Below are 20,959 nucleotides of genomic sequence, written 5' to 3' on the forward strand. Positions count from 1 at the left end.
CTCCGTCACCCTGCCCAAAAAAATCTACCTTCTTACCATCGCTCTCCAATTCCCTCCTCATTCCTACTGTTGCTGGCCTAGTTCAGGCCACCATGCTTTGTCCCAGCTAGACCATTGCAATAGTTTCCTCCCTGACTGACCTGATTTTATCCCCTGCAAAAGTTCCTCTTCACAGAAGCTATAGAAATTTTTCTCTCATTCAAATCTGAGCCTCTCACCCACTCAGTTCAAAACCTTTCAATGGCTCTCCATGGCTTAGCAATCTGTATTTCTCCTTTGTAACGTGGATAACAGTCGGATTTTTTCGTTTAGAGTCTTTCTTCACACTTCTTGCTAGTCGGGAGCCCCATGAGAAAGAAAAGTTATGCATCTTGTTCACAATTTTAGCCCCAAACCTAACAGACTACCTGACTCATAGCTGATGCTCATCATCACTTGATGAGTAATCAAGCATATTCCATGAGACACCGCATACAATAACCCTGGACTGTTTTCATTTTTTAATTGAAAAAATTATTGTTACAATGTTCAAAGTGCTAGGTCTTGAGGATGCAGATAAACAAGATAAAGCTGCTGTCAGCTCTCATGAAGTTTACCTTGTACTGGGGAAAATAGATTGAACGCAACAAATTATGCAGTTATCGTGCGTGTTGGTGTTTTCCGTTACTTGAAACAAAAAGATTCCTAATGGATTCAAACAGCAAACGATTTGAAATTTCCCTGTTTTATTTAATTGTCATATAGAACTTTATCATCATCACTTTGTAAGCAATGAGCTCACAAAAATTAAGGTGGGCAAGGAATTACACAACTGGTCAATGTCTTCCTGGTAGGCGTCCCATTCTGCTGAATAGCACACGCTACACATGAATCACTGTTTCCTCAAACTGTTCTTGGAGTCCTGTCCCCAGGGAGGGGAGTCGATCGGGCATGAGAGGCATAGCAGAAGTGCTATCTTCTGAAATGTCTAGGGCCCCTGAGCTCATCCTCAGGCCAGTCGGTTTCCCTTATATTCTCCTTTTATCCTTCATGAGTGTTCTCTCCTGTATTTTGGGCTCTCTAAACCACAGTGATGCTCTCAGATAAGGGGAACTCACAAGGCTGTGGTGACTCAGTCAAACTGTGTGACACTCCCATGCTTATTTGTGTGGGCATATGGGAGCTCGTTGCTTCTTGGACTCTACTCAGAGGATTGATGACACTATTGCTCCAACTGACTTTTGAGGTCCTCAGACCTGCTTGGATTTGCAGTGTCCTTGTTCCCTGAGATGCTGTGGGTTCACAGGTAGTGTTAATGGAATGAACCTTCAGTGCGAAGGCTGTGAGATGGGAACTTCTTGACCCATACGAGGACTCAGAGAAAGCCCAGGCTGCTACCATGAAAATGCTGAGGGAATTAAGAGCTACAAGTGCAGGTGGAGAGAAAGGCAGGTCCAGACTGTGCACGCCCGTGTAACGTGTGTTAATTTTTGACAATTTCATGGGTACCTGGGAAGCATTTATCAGAGGAGAATATGTTAAAGTTAGTTAGAAAAAAATGAAGAGAAAACTTAGGAAATAATGTACAGATCAAGGAGAGCATATGGCAGAAAAAAGGTGTGAAGAAATGAGCAAAAATTATAAAAATACTGTCTTTGTTTTGATGAAAGGAGAGAAGGAAACAGGGAAACATTTGCACTTGGTGGTGGTGTCTGTTATTGATTTATTGTTTCTCAGTCCCAAATCCACCCTTCATTGCCTGGTCTGTGATTATGGAACTGGACCCTCTATACTCTTCTCCTTTGCCAGTGGGCACACCGTAGAGAGCACAGGGCCCTGCGGGGACACTGTGGGAGGAGGGGCTTCTCTTCTGGTTCTCCCGTGATCTGGGAGGCAGAGGTCTGCAACATGCAGTGGCCAGGAACACATGGTGCCCAGTAGGATGTGTGCCTCTCCACAGTGACTTTCCTAGAGCCTGGAGGGATCTTTCCAGAGAGTTCCACCAGCTCATCACCTCAGTCAGCTTCCCTGCCATCCACTGGGCTGTGTCCTCCCTCCAATACATCTATATCTCAGCCCTTGGAGGGGGCCCTTCCAGATTTGATTCTGCCCCAACCCTAGAGATATTGTCTGCTCCCTCTGTCTACTTTCTCTTCCTGTATTCTTCAGAGTTTTCTTTCTCCTTAGTAAGTCATCCCTTTTATAGGTCATAACTCTTTATATTAAACTTTCCCTGTTCAAACAGCTATGTGGTGTCGTCTCCTGATTTGACCTGAACACCTGAGTGTTAAACTTGTATAAAGGCCAAACCACACATGCCCATTTTCTGTTGTCCTTTCTATTAGATCCTAGATTTATGAAACTATTATAGCAATAAACACATACAAACTGAGTAAAAATCAATTGAATGTGGGGCAACAATTGTTCTAACTGGTTTCCCCTTGAAGGAAAATAGAAGGAAGAATGTCAGAGATTCTTCCACACATCTGGGAAGATGGAATGAGAGCAAGGATATGAAGGATATTTTTAAATGTCCAATAGATGGAAAGTTCGAGAGCTTCTGAGTCCACAATGCTTCTGTTATTGTTTCCACTTCTTTAGACATAACCGTTGTCACTGTATCAGATAGTTGGTGGTTCACGTTATCTCACCTTTTATACCATCAGCATTACTTCTGAAAAGGGAGCTTGGCTTTAAAAATACGAGAGAGTTTGCTTTTCTTTTCCCCAGAGGAGGATGTGGAAGGAACTGGAAGTCAGCATTTATCATTAAAGAATGTGGAACCACTGGCTTATCTAAACCAGGAGAACGAAATGATCCATTTGTGATTTTAAACAATGGTCATCTATTTTTAGGATGAAGGATTTATTAGAGGGAAATTTTAGTAGGTTCCATGAGAACACTTAGCTCAGGCAAGAGATTACAGCGCTCGGTTGTAATGGTGCAGTGGAAAAAAACACCAGAGCCCAGAGATATCGAAGAGGCAGAATCAACAGGACTTTTGAGTTGATTGAGCTTGAGGAGTGAACGAACAGAGATGGGGCATAAACCTCTCAGACTTAGGGTCTTGAGCAACTGCATGAAAATTAGCGTGACTCACAGAGAGTGGAGAACCAAGACCTGAGTGCATTTGGGGCACTATGAAATTTTGATTAAATTTTAGACAAATAGGAAAAACTATCTCCTAAGGAGGTGGTTGTAACGTGGAACTCAGGATAGATGAATGGGCTGAAAGATGACACTGGAGCAATCAATGTATAAATGACAATGGAAGTGGTGGGAATGAATAAGATGCGCACTCCAGCCATATTGATATTGCTGCTGGCCCCCGTCAGTTGATGCTTTCTCGTGCTTCCCCCATCCTGTGTTCAACCTGCCTCTGCTTGGGATCCTCGCTCGCTCCTTACGTTACTACAGAACTGCTCTGACCCTTCAAGACGCAGTTCAAGTAATCCCTCTTCTAGGATCTGCTCCTTGACAAATCCTTCTAGATTTAACTCTTCTCCTATAGAGTAGCACAAAGTGTAACTTTCTTTTACAGCACTTACTGTACTGCATGTTACTTATATAGGCTATGCATATTTCTGCCAAGAATTCATGAACTCACAGATGTTCTTTTTTTTTAAATAACATGCAACTCTTTTTGTTTGTTTTTCTTTTTTTAAAGATTTGCCCTGAGCTAACATCTGTTGCCAATCATTTTTCTTCTTCTTCTTCTTCTTCTCCACAAAGCCCCCCAGTACATAGTTGTTTATTCTAGTTGTAGGTCCTTCTAGTTCTGCTATGTGGGACACGGCCTCAGCATGGCTTGATGAGTGGTGCTAGGTCCGCGCCCAGGATCCAAACCTGCGAAATACTGGGCCACTGAAGGGGAGCGTGTGAACTTAACCGCTCAGCCACGGGGCCGGCCCCTCACAGAGCTGTTCTTATATCTTCATTCTATCTACGCCTCTGCTCTGGCAGGTAGCAAGTGCTCGATAAATTTTATCTAAAAATTAGCTTAGGAAATTCTGGTCCTGGGTGTGAAAATCATCTGGTGTTAAAGTCAGCCTCTGTTAAAACGATCGTAAAACTTGAACAAAATATATAAAACATATATATAAGCAATGTTTTATAAGCATTGGACATCAACAGGTGCAGGGTGGCAATTTTGACAGAAGGAGGCACCTGAGCCTTGGCAGGGAGCTCTCCACGGGTTTCTCCTGTTTCTCCATGTCTTGTGAAGGAGGCAATAACTGCTATTTGTTCCAGACAATCATTTTAAAGATTTTTATGCAGCAGACAGCCCTTGGAAGTACTGTCTTCTACAGAGCAAAAGTTGGGCCAATGAGTAGTGGACCATTATAAAAATGAAATTCAGGCTCCCTAATGGTGAGGGTTCTCCAGCTGTGCTTCAAAGCCAGCACATATGATGGACCCACTTGGGTCTGTCTGTGTCACCCCATGGGATCTGAAGGCACAGGATAGTATATTTATTAGTGCCAGCCGTGGAACTGGAATGAAGTATGATTACCAAAGAAGGAAAATAGCAAAGTATTCTCAAATGTAATAGAGGCAGTGAGCTTGTTTATTTCACAGAATCTAATTCTTAAAAAATATTTCAGAAATAAAGAATAAAATAAGATTCATTTCATTAAAGTGGAATGTGTATAAAAACAAAAAAAGAAATGCCAGTAACTACTGTATGTGATTATACCAAACAGGAAGCTTATTTGTGTAAACCTACTGCAAAGTAAATAGTGACACCCCTTTAGGTTTGGAATAATGATTATAATAGATAATATTTATGAGGCATTTATGATGCGTCATGAACTACTTAAGCTGCTTACACGTATTAACCCATGATTGAGGATCGTCAGTGGGTAAATAAATCACTTCTCTCTTCATTTTCTTGCAAAACTAGAATCTAGTTAGCTAATTAAAAATAAATGAAAAATTCTAGACCCGAAATGGAAGTCAGACTCACAATTCTAGCTTAGTGGCGTAAGTGACATTGCATAGAAGTCATTGCCTTCACAATGGTATTTTGCTTTTTCAAGTGGAGAATTTCCATTATTCATCGGTTGACCTTTCTATTTCATTGTGCACTAATTAGCTGTACAATTTAATTATGCATACAACTCTAATTGATGACATTAAGGGTGTCCAAATGGGTGTATCAATCAGCAGGAACAAATTGTGATTATCATGTGGTTTTGTTATGCTGTATACCAAATAAAGAAGCATAGTACACACACTGTGCACATTTTACTCCTAAAGATCATCAGCATCTCAGAATCATCAAATGAATTACAAACTGAGATTCAGACCCGTGTTGGTCACTCAATCTTAGCAACCTATTAATTTAACATGTACTTACTTTGGATGGTCTGCCTTCAAGATTCTGTATCTCCAGATGCCCTCACTATATTTTAGAAAACGTTAAAAAACTTAGTAGACTTTGTTTGTTTATTTGATCAATACCCACAGCAAGCTCTCATACTCAAATGGAAGTAAATTTGAGTTTTAAGAAATAGATGAACTCTTTTTTTTTTCTTTTTGAGGAAGATTGGCCCTGAGCTAATATCTGTTCCCATCTTCCTCTATTTTACATACAGGATGCCTGCCTCAGCATGGCTTGATGAGTGGTGCTAGATCCATGCCCAGGATCCCGACTGGTGAACCCTAGGCCACCGAAACGGAGCCGGTGAACTTCACCACTATGCCACCAGGCTGGCCCCAATATATGAACTCTTTACAGCCATCAGGATATCATTGCATTCCTTCTTGTTGTTTTATGTTTAATTCAGCTTTTATTTTCAGCAGAATTACCCTTGCCCATAATGTAAAGAGCCAATGGCTTTTCCAAGGTGTAGCACTCCCCTGGACCCCTCCCACAGGCCACCACATTCAATTCTTTTAATTATTTTAAAATTATTTTCTTCTATAATTATAAATGTTATGCTTTAATTGCTAACTATTGATCTTCATTTTGTGACACTACTTACTGCATTTTGAAAATGGAAGATGGTGATTTAGCTCGTCTCCCACAATACCTTCCATTTCTCCTTCTTCCCTTTCTTTTTTGTCCTAATTTTGCTTAGACTCACACTAACTTGTATGTTATTATGACAACACAAATGCTATTCAGAACTGAGCCACGTCCACCCCAAGACTACTTTTCATTGAGCTACCCTATTGCTTGTAGGAGTCTAATTTCTTCCCCTCTCTGCCCTGCATATGCTAAGTGTTCTATTTACCTAGCACTATGAATTTTATTTCAATTTGGAATTCTGTCAATTTCCTTTTGTATAATGAATATTTCAATATGGGCTGGTATCCTTCTAGCCTGCTTTGCAGATGCTGTCCTGGATTTCTTCACCATCATTCTGAGGGCCACCTCCTCTTTTTTATATTTATTGGATTCCCAGCTTTTCTCATTTCACGTCATCTTCCTTTTTGGCTTATTCACTTACTTTGGCAGTGTGTACATCCCGTAAAATTCTGAGGATGAGCATTTAAGAGTTACATTTTTGAGAACGTGTTGGCCCCAAGTTGTGTTCAGTATACCATCATTCTTCATTGATAGCTTTGTGATCAATTCTTATTTAGAAATTTGTTTTTCTTTAAATTATGAAAATATTGTTCCATTTTCTTCTAGCTTTCAGTGAAGTTATCGAGAATCTAATACTATGTAGTGATTAAAGGTTCAAATCATCAAGAAGATATAGCAATTATAAACACATACACACCAATCAAGAGAGACTCAAAATACGTGAATTAAAATTGACAGAAATGAAGAGGGAAATGGACAGTTTTACAAAAATAATTGGAAACTTCAGTACCCCACTTTCAATAATGGGCAGAATGATGAGACAGCAGATCCATAAAGAAATAGAAGAACAATACCGTAAAGCAACTAGATTTAAAAGACATGTTCTGAACATTTCACACAAAAACAGCAGAATAGTCATTTTTCTCAAGGAAAACAAAGAACATTCACCAGCATAGACCATTTGTTAGGCCGCAAAACAAGTCTCAATAAATTTAAAATAAGTGAAATCATTCAAGAGATCTTCTCCAACTTCAGTGCAATGGACTAGAAGGAACAATATATAACATCCTTCTTTGTCTCTTCTAACAATTTTTTACTTAAAGTTTATTTTGTGTGATACTAATAAAGCCATCCCTGCTTTGTTTTGGGTTACTATCTGCATAATATGTATTTTTCTCTGCTTTTACTTTCACTCTTTTGTGTCTTTGGATCCAAAGTGAGTCTCTTGTAGATGGCATATAACTGAAACAATTTTTTGATCCATCTGTCCATCTCTGACTTTCAATTGGAACATTTAACCTATGTGAACATTAATTTCATGTGTCAACTTCGTAGGCTATGGTTGGTCAAACAGGTATCTAGATGCTGCTGTGAAGGTATTTTGTAGATGTGGTAAGACATGAATAATTTTTAAAAGTTTTTATTTACCCTGTATGCATTCCATAACACTACTTGAATGGGAAAATTTTATTTTTTAATAGTGACTATTTTTCCTTACAATACCCTTATCTTATTCCTTCTGTCTGACTGCACTGGCAAGAAATTGAAGCACAATGCGAAACAGCAATTGTAATATTGGTTATCCTCATCTTATTCCTGATCAACATTTCACCAATAATTATAATGATTGCTAGAATTCTTTTCATATATGTCCCTCACTAGATGATGAAGTCTCATACCATTAATAATTTTGCATTTGTGCTCCACCTATGCTTTTCTTTTTATTCACAAATAACCTATTTTTCTGACTATCTTGTGAATTCATTAAGATGCACGATGATTTTTCTCACTTAAAATGTGAATGTAATGGTTTACATTAGTTGAGTTTTTAACAATATATTAACCTTATATTTATGAGATGAGCCCAAGTTAGGAGTGACTTCTTATTACTATATCTTTTGTTAGATTCATTTGGATAGTACATCAGCTAGGATTTTTGTAGCTGTGTTCAAGAATGAAAATAACCAATCATTTCTTTTTTTATGTTTCATTATTTTTAATTTGATATCAAGATTTTGCTAGCTTCCTTAAGTGAGCTGGCTTGCATTTCCTCTTTCTATTATCTGATAGAGTTTATTAATACTCACTTGATCTGGTCCTTGAAAATGAGGTAGAATTCACATATAAACTTGTTGGGCTGGTGTTTTCTTTCTGGGGAAGTTTTTAACTTCAGTTCTTGTTTATTTAAAGGTTTTAGAAATGTTTAGATGTTCTATTTCTTCTTCAGTGCATTTTAGATAATTACATTTTTCTAGACGATTATTTCCTCTGAATTTTGTATTTGTATTTGCATTCTGTTTTATGTTTAACATTATTTGCCCCTTTCTTTAAGCTTATTCAAGATGCATTTATCAAAGAGATCATCTTAAAATTTTGGCTTTCTTAATCTTCTCTAGTGTATATTTTTTATTTTATTAATTCTGTACTTACCTTCATTATTTACTTCCTTATAATTTCTTTGTAGTTACCATGCTGTTGTTTTCTTAAATTGTAAGTTAGTTCCTTATGTTATATAGCACATTTATCTTCTAATACAAGTTTATTAATGTTTTCTTAGAACTACTTTGTATCTCACATATTTTGATATTCTTTGCTTTTATTCTCATTGTTAGCTATTTTCTCTGGGTTTTTTTTGCTTGTTTGTTTGATTGTATGAGCTGTTTAGTAACACATCTATAACCAATAAATAATTTATTTAGTAGTGTGCGTGTGTTTTAATTTCCAAACACATGGAATTCTTCTAGTAACCTCTTTGATATCAATTTCTAGTTTAATTGCATTGTTGTCAGAAAACACTAAATATTTTCAAATTGTTGAGGTTTGTTGTAGAGTTTTTTTTTCCCAAGTATTCCATGTACACTTGAATATTATGTATTTTCTATAGTTGTTGGGTTCTATGCTCCAAATGTCCATTAAATCAATTGTGTTAATTAGTTGTTCAAACATTCTGTGTTCTGACTTTTTTTCGCTTAATTTAGGTGCAATGAGCATATTTTAAAATAATTTCATATAAATATGAATTTTACTTTCCTTATTTCTACTGTTTTTCAGAAATTTATTTTAGTCTGTGATTATTAAACGCATATATGTCTTGCATATTTTATCCTCAATATTTTAAAGTTTTATTTTTGTATTGTAAACACACCTTATACCAATAAAATTTGTCCTAAGTGTTCATTTTATAGGTATTGCTGTACCTGCACAAGTGTTTGCTTGGTATAGATAAGCATCCTTTGCTTAGGTGATTACTAAAGTGAAAGAGAGAGAGAGAAAACTGCTAAACAACTTACAGGAAAAAAATCAACCCAACTGAAGGCAAGAATGAAAAAAAGAAAATTGAGCGAGAACCTTTCCTGGTTCATACAAGGTGCCTTCTCTCTGTGTCCTATCATTGGGGAAGGGGCTGGGAGCTCTCTGGGGTCCTTTGATAAGGGCAGTAGTACCATTCATGGGGTACCTCCCTCATCACCTAATCATCTCCCAAAGGCCCCATCTCCTAATACCATCACATGGGAGGTTAGGTTTGAACACATGAATTTCAGGGAGAAAGCAAATATTTGGTCTATGGCACTTGGGCTTCTTAATTGAAAATTGATCTTTTCATCAATTAAGAAAAATCTTTAGTGAGTACATTTAAAATTATTGCCTAGTTTCCATTCAGTCTATCTCCGTTGGGAATTCCATTTGTATCCTTTTTAGGCTTTATATTTTTACCTTTTGTGTTTCTAACTTTTCTTTAATCATTTTCATCACTTTGCCTCACCAGAATGCATGAGATAATTTTTTAGCCCAATCTTCCAGGTAAGTATTTTTTAAAAATTATTTCTAATCTGCTGTTCCAGCAATTTATTAAATATATTTTTAAGCATTATTTTGTGTATACAAATAAGCTCTATTTGGTTATTTCTCAAATGTGTTAGATCAGTCTTTATTGATTTCCTTCCAGGCTTGATTCCTTGGTCTGATCCTGCTCCCTCTGTGTGTGTGTGTGTGTGTGTGTTTAATTTCCTGCTGATTCTTAATCATGATGCTTATTTATTTTACTATTTTGTGAGTTTTGACTGCTTGCTCCTTATTGTCCTCAGACTTTAATATGAGAAGGCTTTGAAGTTGGGGTTAAAGTTACATTCTTCTAGATTCATCCTTCTACCGTTATGTAATGTCCTTCTGCGTTTTTAGTAATTCTCCTTGCTCTGCAGTCTACTTCATCTGATATTAACATAGACACTTCTTTTTTTAAATTAATATATGTATGATATGTATTTTGTCACCCTTTTACTTTCAACTCACTAATTTGAAGTCAGGTCCTTGTAAACTGCATGTAGTTGGACATTTTTTTTTAATCCACTTGTCAATCTCTGCTTTTTAATTGGTGTATTTAGACAATTTACATTTAAGCTGTTCGTTAACCTGTTAGACATTGTCTTCCTTTTTACTATTTTTTTATCTCTGTCCCCCCTGTTCTGTGTTTCTAGTTTCTCTTTCCTTGCCTTTCTGTGGGTTACTTGAAGATCTTTCAGGATTCCATCTTGCTTTATGGTCAGTGCTCTTGAGTGTGTCTCTTGGTAGAGTTTTTGTGGTGGCTGCTCTGCACATCACAATGTATATATGTGTCTTATCATAGTGTACTGATATTGATATTCTGCCACTTTGAGTAAAGTGTGGAAGCTTTATTTCCATTTAAATGACTTATCTTCTCCACTTGTAAACACCATTGTTTTGTGTCTCAGATGATGCTATATGTCTTTTTTGTGTTAATCATCAAATACGTCTATAAGACTCATTAGGAGAAGACAGTCTACTGTATGTACTCAGATATCTGGTTTTTCTGTTGTTCATTCTTCTTTCTAGATGCTCCAGGATTTCTTCTTTTATCGTTTCTTTTCTGTTTGAAGAATTTACATTAGCTCTTCTCTATGTCTGTTAGCAACAGTTTTTACTTTTTCTCTGTCTGATAATGTCTTCATTTTCACTTCATTCCTGAAAGGTGGTTCTTCAAGACACAGAATTTCAGCTGAAGCTTTTTGCGGCAGGAACCCCTTGTTGGTGCCTCCCAGACACCCAGCATCTCTCAGAGGGGGTACATCTTCCTCTTGTTGATGTTCATGTTATAGTTCATATTACAGTACAATCACATAACGACCAAAAAAACCACACCTCTGAGTAAATGATCTTTAACATGAGAAAGATCCAGCTATAAAGAAGGACAAAACAAAGGCATGTAGATTACTCAGAAAAACTTTATCTATATTCGTTAAAAAACTAAAATTAACTCTTAAAAGTATGAAAAATTAGAATAAGATAAATGCTTATGGTAACATACATGTGTTTACTACACTTTATTAGCACCATGTTTTAATATATTTCTGTACGCTTTTACTAAATTTCAGGAATATAAACACTTTGAGAATTAAGTGACCCAGATTTTGATGGTCATTTTCTTTTTAAATTTGACCTACAGTAAAAATAATTATAGCTAAAAACATAAAGCTCAAATTATTTTAAGTTCTACATTTCTGTATAACTAAAGTTATATTTTTATTTAAAGTTTTAAAATATTATATGTGTATATGTGTATTTGTATTCATAGATGTGTGTCTGTATATATAGATTATATACACACACATATATGTATATATCTTGATACATATATATGAGATATACATATCTCAAGGCATTCACTGTGCTCCAAGAAGTTGAAATTCCTGCTTCTGTATAGTATAATCATTTTCTTTATGGGATAGGAAAAAAAAAGTCCACTGCAATGATTATAGTAGATTATATATCTTCAACGTCCTTATGGAAATAATCACAAAAGTGTAAATACCAAAGAAAAAATAGTTAAAATCTCACAATAGAATGTTGCAAAAAAATTAACCAAGGGAAATGAACAAATGATTAGTTTTGGAAATGTCAAACTAGGCAAATGTCTAAAATATGAACCAGTTAATAGTGTAGAACATGCTTAATTGTCTATTTCAGTTTATGATCAATTAGCTATGGATAACTTAACAGTAGTTGTTACTGTATGTACAATTTCAAATTCGTTGTAGAAGATATACTATCATTCCATTTTCTCTGTGGTTTTTCCTTGATTTAATACTGATGTAAAAGAAATAATATAGCTCAATTTTCTAAATACAGCTTTGACATTTTCTGATTTCAATCAATTGTTTAAGTCTATTTGTTATGCATGCTAAATTCAGTGAAAATGGAAATCTTTCTACAGTAAATGCTACACCACGTGGCACTCTATCAACTAGATATGTAGATATTTGACATCTTCCTTATGAATCTTTAATATTTAAACTCCACGTTATATAGCTTTTCTGAAAGAGGAAAGTCATTTATACATGCAAATCATTCCTCTTTCATTCTGTATCCACAAGGGAAGCAAGATGAATTATAGTAAGTGCATTTAACTTTAACTTAACCATAGTTGATTGACATCTATGGTCTTTCTCATGTGATGGATCTCAAAACTTTTATAATAGAATAAAATATTATCAATATTAATGAGTATCACTTTATTTTGAAAAATTATTATTGAGCAAAAAAATCATATCTTAAAGGGAGAGAAAAGGTATACTACCTAACCCAGTAATAGTCAAATATTGATAGAAGCAAAAAATCTTTAAATACAATTAAGTCTTACAAATGTGATAGCTGCTCTGTGCATGTGTCGTCATCTACTGCATCCCCAGCATTTATCACATGGAGATTTTAAATCACTTTTGTGTTTCCTTGATCAACAATAAGAATAGCCACCAAAACACATGTGTGTGTGTGCGTGTGTGTGTGTGTGTGTGAAAATGTCTAAGATACTGACTTTCTCCTGGTTGAGAAAGAATGAACACAATTTCCTTAAGGCAACATGAGGGTAGCTAGAGCGACAATGTAATGCATGCTAATAGGAGAAATATCATTCTTCAGAATGGATTTTGTTGGTTATTTGTGACAAAATGAAGCATCTTGAGTTTTATCACGACTTAATTGATGGCCAAGTTTAGTGGCCATCTGTTGTGTTAACTTTTTCAACACACTTTGCACCTGCCTGTCATCCTCCATTTCATTGAGAAAATCCACTCTCCCACTCTTGCAGTGGTTCTTGTGGTCTCTATCCCGCTGCTCACAGAGGTAGGACTGTGCCCTAAACCAAGGCTACCAGCACTCATCTTTTGCCATTTTTTGTAATAGAACTTGGAGTAAAGCAAATTGGGGGTGATATCCTCCTTTGGATCACAAGTTCCAAGGCTGTGAGGTCAGTCTCTTCCACCTGGATAAGTCGGAGTACATTAATGCAACACACAGCAGAAGGGAAAGAAGAGAGAAAGACCTGAAGACAGAGCCCAGATGTCTCCATGTCCAACCAACTCTTAGGAATGATGCGTTCTTTCCTTTCTATGCTGCATTTCTTTTTTTCCTTAGCTCAAGCTTATTTGAGTTGGGCTTCTGACGTATGTACCCAGAACAGGAACCAGGAATTACACAATTCCTATGAGGGGAAAGACTGAACTAGGATTAGATGCCTACTTTCTTCCTTACTTATTCTCTACTTAAAGTCTATAAGATACGTGGAAGAAGACAAAGATGCTTACATGGCTGAAGCTCAGGGGGCCTTCCCTCCCTGCATGACAGAGGAAGGACTTAAGGAGCAAAATCTCCTTGTACAAAAGACGATGAGGTTTTCCCGAAGGCAAGGATGAGGCGATGGGAATGTAAAACTTTGTCTCTCCTATATTGTAGTTATCTTTTGAAGTCAGCTGACCCTTGAGTTACAAACCGTGTGTTACCACCAGTGGCTGGAGTCCTGTATTTGGCAAAACTAAGAAGAAAAACACAAAATGTTGAAAGGGAGCATGAATGCCTCTTTTACCCAACTTGATCTGGGATTGAGAGAAGAATGACTCAGGGGACCCTTAGCCTGGAACCCGGAATCCCACGTGGCTGTCTGTAGGAGCAAGGAATTTGGTGAAAAGTCTCCTCTTAAAGATGGGAAAACAGGAAGAAACACTCAGTCTTTACAGAAAATTATCATATTAAAAGTAGATTTAAACTCAGCTATCCTAGACAAGGGGAATTAAAATAGACAAGGGGAATTAAAACCCTTCTCCAAAACTTCACCCCACCACACATGGAAGACCACAGGTCCTTTGTGGAAACCCGACAGCTCCAGAGAACACAGTTTGAGAAACACTCTTCATATCCAATACTCTACCTAACAAAATGAAAAATGGAGAAATTTGTACCTTTAGAGAAGATAAGTGAAGAGTCAAAGTTTACAACTGTATTTGATCTAATAAAATAACTGCCTTTCACTGTCACTGCTTGTCAGGCAGCTCCTGTTGGGTTTCAGTCTAAACTAGTTCCCATCATTTTGCTTCCACTTCATCAAATACACAGGAAAGTGTCAAACAATCAAAGGGTATTCTGGAAGCTCAGATTTGAGCAGGACTGTCAAACACTAAAAATTCTTAAGATAGAGATTGTGGAACTGCCTTTCCTTGAAGCAACTCATTTCACCTGGGCATAGGGTAAAATAGGTCATTCTTAATCCACGCCCTGTTTTTTGAGCCATCAGTGTTAGCAATCGTCTTGGAAAGGAGGATTCTTTCTTTTCTGGGTCCAGTGTTCCGTAATGGCCACTGAAATGCCTGTTCAGAACATAATAGGCTTTTATTGACTCATTATGAAGAATCCCAGTGGTTTTCTGCACAATCGGTTCTATAAACTCATTCCGCTCTTCAGGAGAACTGTGCAATTGAGCTGCCACCTGCTCTGGACTCCTGCGGAAAGGTGATCACAACTCTAGTGCAGCCTTTACCAGCCTCCACGAAATTAATCTCTCTATCTGCTTCTCACTCCAATTCACGCTGTAAATTCTTTGGGAAAAGCAACATTTTATTTATTTGTGTTCCTTTCCCATTTGCACGTTAGGTGCTTGTCACTGGGTACGCACTTTATAGTCAAAACCTAGTTTATTTCTCAAAAGAGATAAAAACATTCACAATAGCCAAGACTTGGAAGCAACCTAGGTGCCCATCAAGGGATGAATGGATAAAGAAGATATGGTGTATATACACAATGGAATACTACTCAGCCATAAGAAATGATGAAATCCGGCCATTTGTGACAACATGGGTGGACCTTGAGGGTATTATGTGAAGTGAAATAAGTCAGAGGGAGAAAGTCAAATACCGTATGATCTCCCTCATAAGTAGAAGATAAAAACAATGACAAACACATATCAACAAAGATTGGATTGGTGGTTACCACAGGGGAAGGGGGAGGGAGGAGGGCAAAATGGGTGATGAGGCTCACATGTGAGAGGATGGACTATAATTAGTTTTTGGGTGGTGAACATGATGTAATCTACACAGAATTCGAAATATATTATGATGTGCATCTGAAAGCTATGTAATGTTATAATCCAATGTTACTGCAATGAAATAAAAAAATAAAATAAAAGAGATAAAACATAATACGTATTTTACAAAATACATACACATTTAACACATGTATATGTGTTTGTATTGAATATATATGTATTTTAGAGGAGAAAAATGCTAATTGTTATTATTATATATTATAAATTATTATGTTATATCATTATTATGTATTAACACTAAGCAACCGCTTGGGAGGCCTTGAAACTGAGATTTGGAGAAGCTTCACAAATAGCTGCTTAATATCCATTCAATTACTGAACCCAGCCAACACAGATTAATTTCTGCTCTGAAACACATACAGCCAACACTGCTACAGCCCTGCCCTGGGGTTTGGGAACCCAGGGGAAGAGCCCAGAAGGAGACCCGCTGAGCCCGGGGCCTCGCGCCCAGTGCGGACAGATGGGGCGGCCATGCGGGCTCTCTAAGGCGCTTGGGTAGAAAAGCAAAGAATGGGAGGCGCGACCGTTCTTGTAAGAACTGAAAGGCAGAGCGTGGCCGAGGGACTGCAGTTGATTCCTTCACAGACTAGGAAGGTGTCCGGACGGATTTCCCCAAGGACAAATCTCAGCCTCCTCTTTCTGGTTCAGCCTTTCTGTTTCTCAGAACGGAAACAGGATCTAAAAACCCTAGTTATCTGAGCTTGTGGCTAGTTGTGTGACCTCTTAGCCAGCTCATCCTCCCCTCAGTGTTGGGAACCCTGGCCTCAGTCCTGGGGCCCACACGCGCTTCCATGTCTTCTCAGCGCCGCTGAGTTCCATCGGCCGCCAATCACCGTGGATAGCATCACCCCTTAGTTTTCTAAGCTAATTTTTCCAGGCTAAGTTCAATAGTTTGTCATTGGAAAAGGAAAACCTAGCTCTTATTTTGCTCTATAGTTTCTTCTGACTAATAGTATTTCTTTAAAAGAGTAACACACACGCAAAGAAAGAGAACATTTCTGCACAAGTATTTAAGCACAAGCATTATTAATATTTTGCCTGCTCTTATCAGACCTTCCAAAGCTTCTCTCTGACATGAACTGCTGCTCCTGATCCTGTTAGCAGAACAGAAGGTGGGCAAGAACTCCTCACGTCAGCTCTCCATTCCCACAACTTCTTCTAAGTTTCTGCTCCAAAATCACCTAAAAACAGTCACTGAAGTGATGCAAGAAAAATGTAGCATGTTCTTTTCCACGAATAGAAAGTTAATTTTCAATATACTAAGAATGAAATGCAGATATGCTCCCCTTAGCAAATAACGCAAATTATCCAGATCTTGTTTTTAGAATTTGAGGCCTTTACCATGCTAATCATTTAGCCCCTACAATTTACAAATAGATTGATAAAGTAAAAGGAGAGCAAAGGAACCTGAAATCCAGAAAGTTTACAGTACAAGCCCAGGGTTTCTGCACTGGTGGAGCCATCCTTACTGTCCACAGCCTCTCAGGATTTTGCATGTATAAGCACAGAATTGGGTAAGTTGGCTGATTTCTATTTACCAAAGAGAAGCACCAAAAGTTTAAAAAAAAAAAAAAAACCTCATGTTTCGTCTTATTTTTTCTGTCAGTTACCTGGTTTTCTCTTTCTTTACTGTGACAGATCTCTCTGTTCTCACAAAGCTCTTTACAAAATGGAGAAAAAGACACCAGAAAGTAACGTCTCCAATTTATTCCTCACTCCCATGGTTCAGAATAGGATTTCCTAACCACACAAGGTGTGCGGAATTTGTAGCTCACCAGTTGAGGTCAAATAAATGTAAAATGTGTGTGTGCCTGCTGACACAGTTCCAGAGTGAGGTGGAGGTTTTAGGAACTGGGGACGCAAATCGTGGTGCCGTGTCACCACTCGCTTAAAAAATGTAGCATAAGAAAGACTTTGACATATATGTGTGTAAGCGTGTTTGTGAAGACAATCCTATTCTACTAACAAAATGGCATATTTGTAGAACCACAATATAACGTGTCACATCTTGGAATTGTTTTGCACACCTTCATTATTTTAAAAATAATATAAAAATGATTTCATAAAAGAAGCAAACATATCAGATCAATCATCTTATGTTATCACACTTGTAATCCCAATCATAAAAGGGCATTTTGATTGTTTGTGGAACACTTTATAAGACCCTTTCCAAATTCATCTAGGGGAACACACAGGATGGCAGCAAAAAAGTTATAGGTGGTTGGTCTTCTAGCTTTACTGTATTTACTGTATTTTTGCCTTTACCAGTTATTTTATTGCCTGGGTTTTTTTGTTTGTTTTTTTTTTTGGCTAATTTTCTTAACCCTATTTGTGGTCTTCTCTTTCCTACTTAAATAAGTCCCTTTAGCATTCCTTGAAAACTGATTTCTTGGAGATAAACTTTAATTTTTGCTTGTCTGAGAAGCTCTTTACCTTTCCTTCTCTTCTGAATGACAACATTGATGGATAGAGTATTCTTGGCTGTAGGCTTTTTCCTTTCAGTACTTTAAATATATCATTCCACTCTTCTAACCTGTAGGGTTTTGGTTGAGAAGTCAGCCAATAGCCTTATGGGCTTTCCTTTGTATGTCACTTGTTCCCTTTCTCTTGCTACTTTTCGGATTCTCTCTTTATCTTTTATTCTTGACATTTTAATTATAATATATCTTGATGTGGGCCCATTGGTATTCATCTTCTTTGGTGTTGTCTGTGCTTCCTGTGCTCGGATGTCTGTTTCCTTCCTTAGGTTAGAAGAGTTTTCAGCTATTATTTCTTCAAATAGATTCTCTACCCCTTTGTCACTCTCTTCTCCTTCTAAGACACATATCATATTAATGTTAGTGCCTTTTATATTGTCCCAGAGTTCCCTTAGATTGTTCTCATTCTTTTTAATTCTTTTTTCTTTTATCTGTTCAGCTTGTGTGATTTCCTCTAGTCTTTATTTCAGCTCCCTGATCTGTTCTTTTATATCATCTACTCTGCTATTGAGTCCCTTTAGTGAATTTTTCATTTTCAGAATTGTGTTCATTTCTGATTGGTTCTTTTTTATATGTTCCAATTCTTTGTTGACATTCTCACTGTGTTCATCCAGTCTTCTAAACAGATCAGTTAACATCCTTATGAGTTTTTGTTTGAACTCTTCATCAGTTAGATTGCTTATTTCTCTTTCATTTTGTTTTTTTTCTGGGGTTTTGTCCTGTACCCTTGTTTCAAATGTATTCCTTTGCCTCCTCATTTTGCCTCTTTCTCTGTGTTTATATCTATGTATTAGGTGAGTCAGCTATGTCTCCCAATCTTGGAGAAGTGGCCTTATGTAAGAGATGCCTTTTGAGGCCCAGTAGTGTGCTTCCCTCTCATCACCAATCCAAATATTCCAGAAGTGACCCCTGCCTGTGCTATGTGTGTCCTTCTGCTGCGGCAGGGTTGCTGCTACTGCAAGTACCCAGGGAGTCTAGTCTTTCCCTCCCTGGCTGGCTGTTTGTCAGTCATGTTTGGGGATCCCCAGCGCAGTTGGCTGCAAGGCCTAAGAGCACACTCCTGTTGCAGTTATTCTGTTAAGTGATTAGACACCTAGTGTAGCTGGTTGCTAGGCTCAGAGGCTTACAGTTGCTGTAGGCCTCAGGCCTACAAGGCTGTTGTCAGCTCTCTTTGGATTGCAGCTGAGTGGGGGTGTCCCTAGGCATGAGAGCCCCCAATTGTTTCAGGTTGTGGAAGGTGGGGCTGATCCCCCTTGTGGCTGTTTGTGAAGCACAGGTTTTCTGCCACTGATAAGCCCCAACCACCACAGGTCCACACACTCTGTCATCACAGTCCTGGCCTATGCACACTTCCTGACCCACTGGAACATACCCAGTAGCCCCACTGCAGATGCCCCCACCTCTCCACCAATGACTCCTACACTTCACCTGATCCTCACAAAGACCCTGACCCATAGAGGTGGACAGACTTGACTGCCTGTAGAAGATCCAGACACTCAGTCTAAAAGGGATGACAAGTAGCCTGAGGGCTTGCTGTTGAGTGGGGCTGGTCCCTAGGAAGGGGGCTACCTGACCTGGCTGAACTGGCTTGAATCAGTGCTGTAGTGGGTGGGGCAGATCCCTGGGCTAATAGGCCAGGGGAAAAACTCCAATGGTGTCTGCCAGGGTCTGTGTCAGCACTCCTGTACTAGGTCACAACAATGGCCTCCACCAATGTCTCAGTCTGTCAATCTGGTGAGGTCTCACCTCTCACCGAGATACACCCAGAGCCTGTCAGGTGAGTCTCTTTTCACCAAACGACTGTGCATCTTTCTTTGTGGTGATTTTAGCTTGCTTTCAGAGACAGGTACACTTGTGCCGGGCCTTTTAAGAGCTAGGTTTTTCCGCTTACGTCAATAGCTTTTCTAGGTGTATTCCCTGTTATAGTCAATAGCAACCAAAGGCAGATGTTATGACTCTGGTCTCAGCTAGCTGAGTCTGAAGGATGCTTATAGCAGTAACACACCCCTGCTCAGGTCTCTGCTCCTCTAGGGAGGGCTGTGTACCTTAGAGTGGCTCCTGGCCAGCTGTGAAAAAGGTGACTTTTTTCTCTCCAGAAGGAATTTCTGCCTTTTCTGCCTCAGTCAGATTGTCCCATGTTGTAGAGGTTCTTTTCACTCAGTTTTCAGTTTTCTCTCTGGGGTAATTTTTCCAAGAGTAGGTTTAACATGGTTGTGTTCATGGGAGGAGGTGAGTTCAGAGTCCTCCTATGCCACCCTCTTGACGAGATCTCCCCAAGAGTCTTAATTCATGTAAAATTCTAAGCCTATTGGCCTTTGCCTTGGCATGGCACAGATATGTGTGAGTATGAGTGCATGGTCTTCATTAAGTTTTAAAATAAACACACACATGCTTTCTTTATACTAACTGTGTGTTCTTGAGAAACGAGAGAAAGTTTAGACAAAATTGACTTCCAATAAGAGGAATATAGTTTATAAGTAATAACAACACATTTTTTTTTTAGGAACACTAGCCTTGAGCTAACATCTGCTGCCAATCCTCCCCTTTTTGCTGTGGAAGACTGGCCCTGAGCTAACATTTGTGTCATCTTCCTCTACTTTATATGTGGGATGCCTGCCACAGCATTGCTTGCCAAACGGTGTGTAGGTCCGCACCTGGGATCTGAACCAGCGAACCCCAGGCCACCAAAGTAGAATGTGTGAACTTAACTGCTGTGCCACTGGGCTGGTCCCGGTAACACATTTTTTTACTATGAAAACATCTAGTATGTAAAACCATCTATTTTTTAAATAATTTACCCAACAAAGTAATATTTAAATCTCCAGAAGTTAATGTGTTCTTGAAGTTGTTTTCAAGCTGCTGGGGTTTAGAGGACAGTGGAAATCATCTAATCCAGTGGTACACAGTATGTTCCCAAAGAATAGCAATAGTTATTGCTAAAAAAGAATTCTTAATCTGAAACCAAAATAAAGATTTTTTAAACTGTATTTTGTTTTCAACTTTAAGAACTTGCAGAGCCTTTAAAACTCCACTATGCATTGTGCCTCTCCATGTGGAGGTATCATATGGAGCCTTTGCCAA

The sequence above is a fragment of the Equus asinus genome, chromosome 27 (genome assembly GCF_041296235.1).
Source record: "Equus asinus isolate D_3611 breed Donkey chromosome 27, EquAss-T2T_v2, whole genome shotgun sequence".
In the NCBI taxonomy this organism is placed as follows: domain Eukaryota; kingdom Metazoa; phylum Chordata; class Mammalia; order Perissodactyla; family Equidae; genus Equus; species Equus asinus.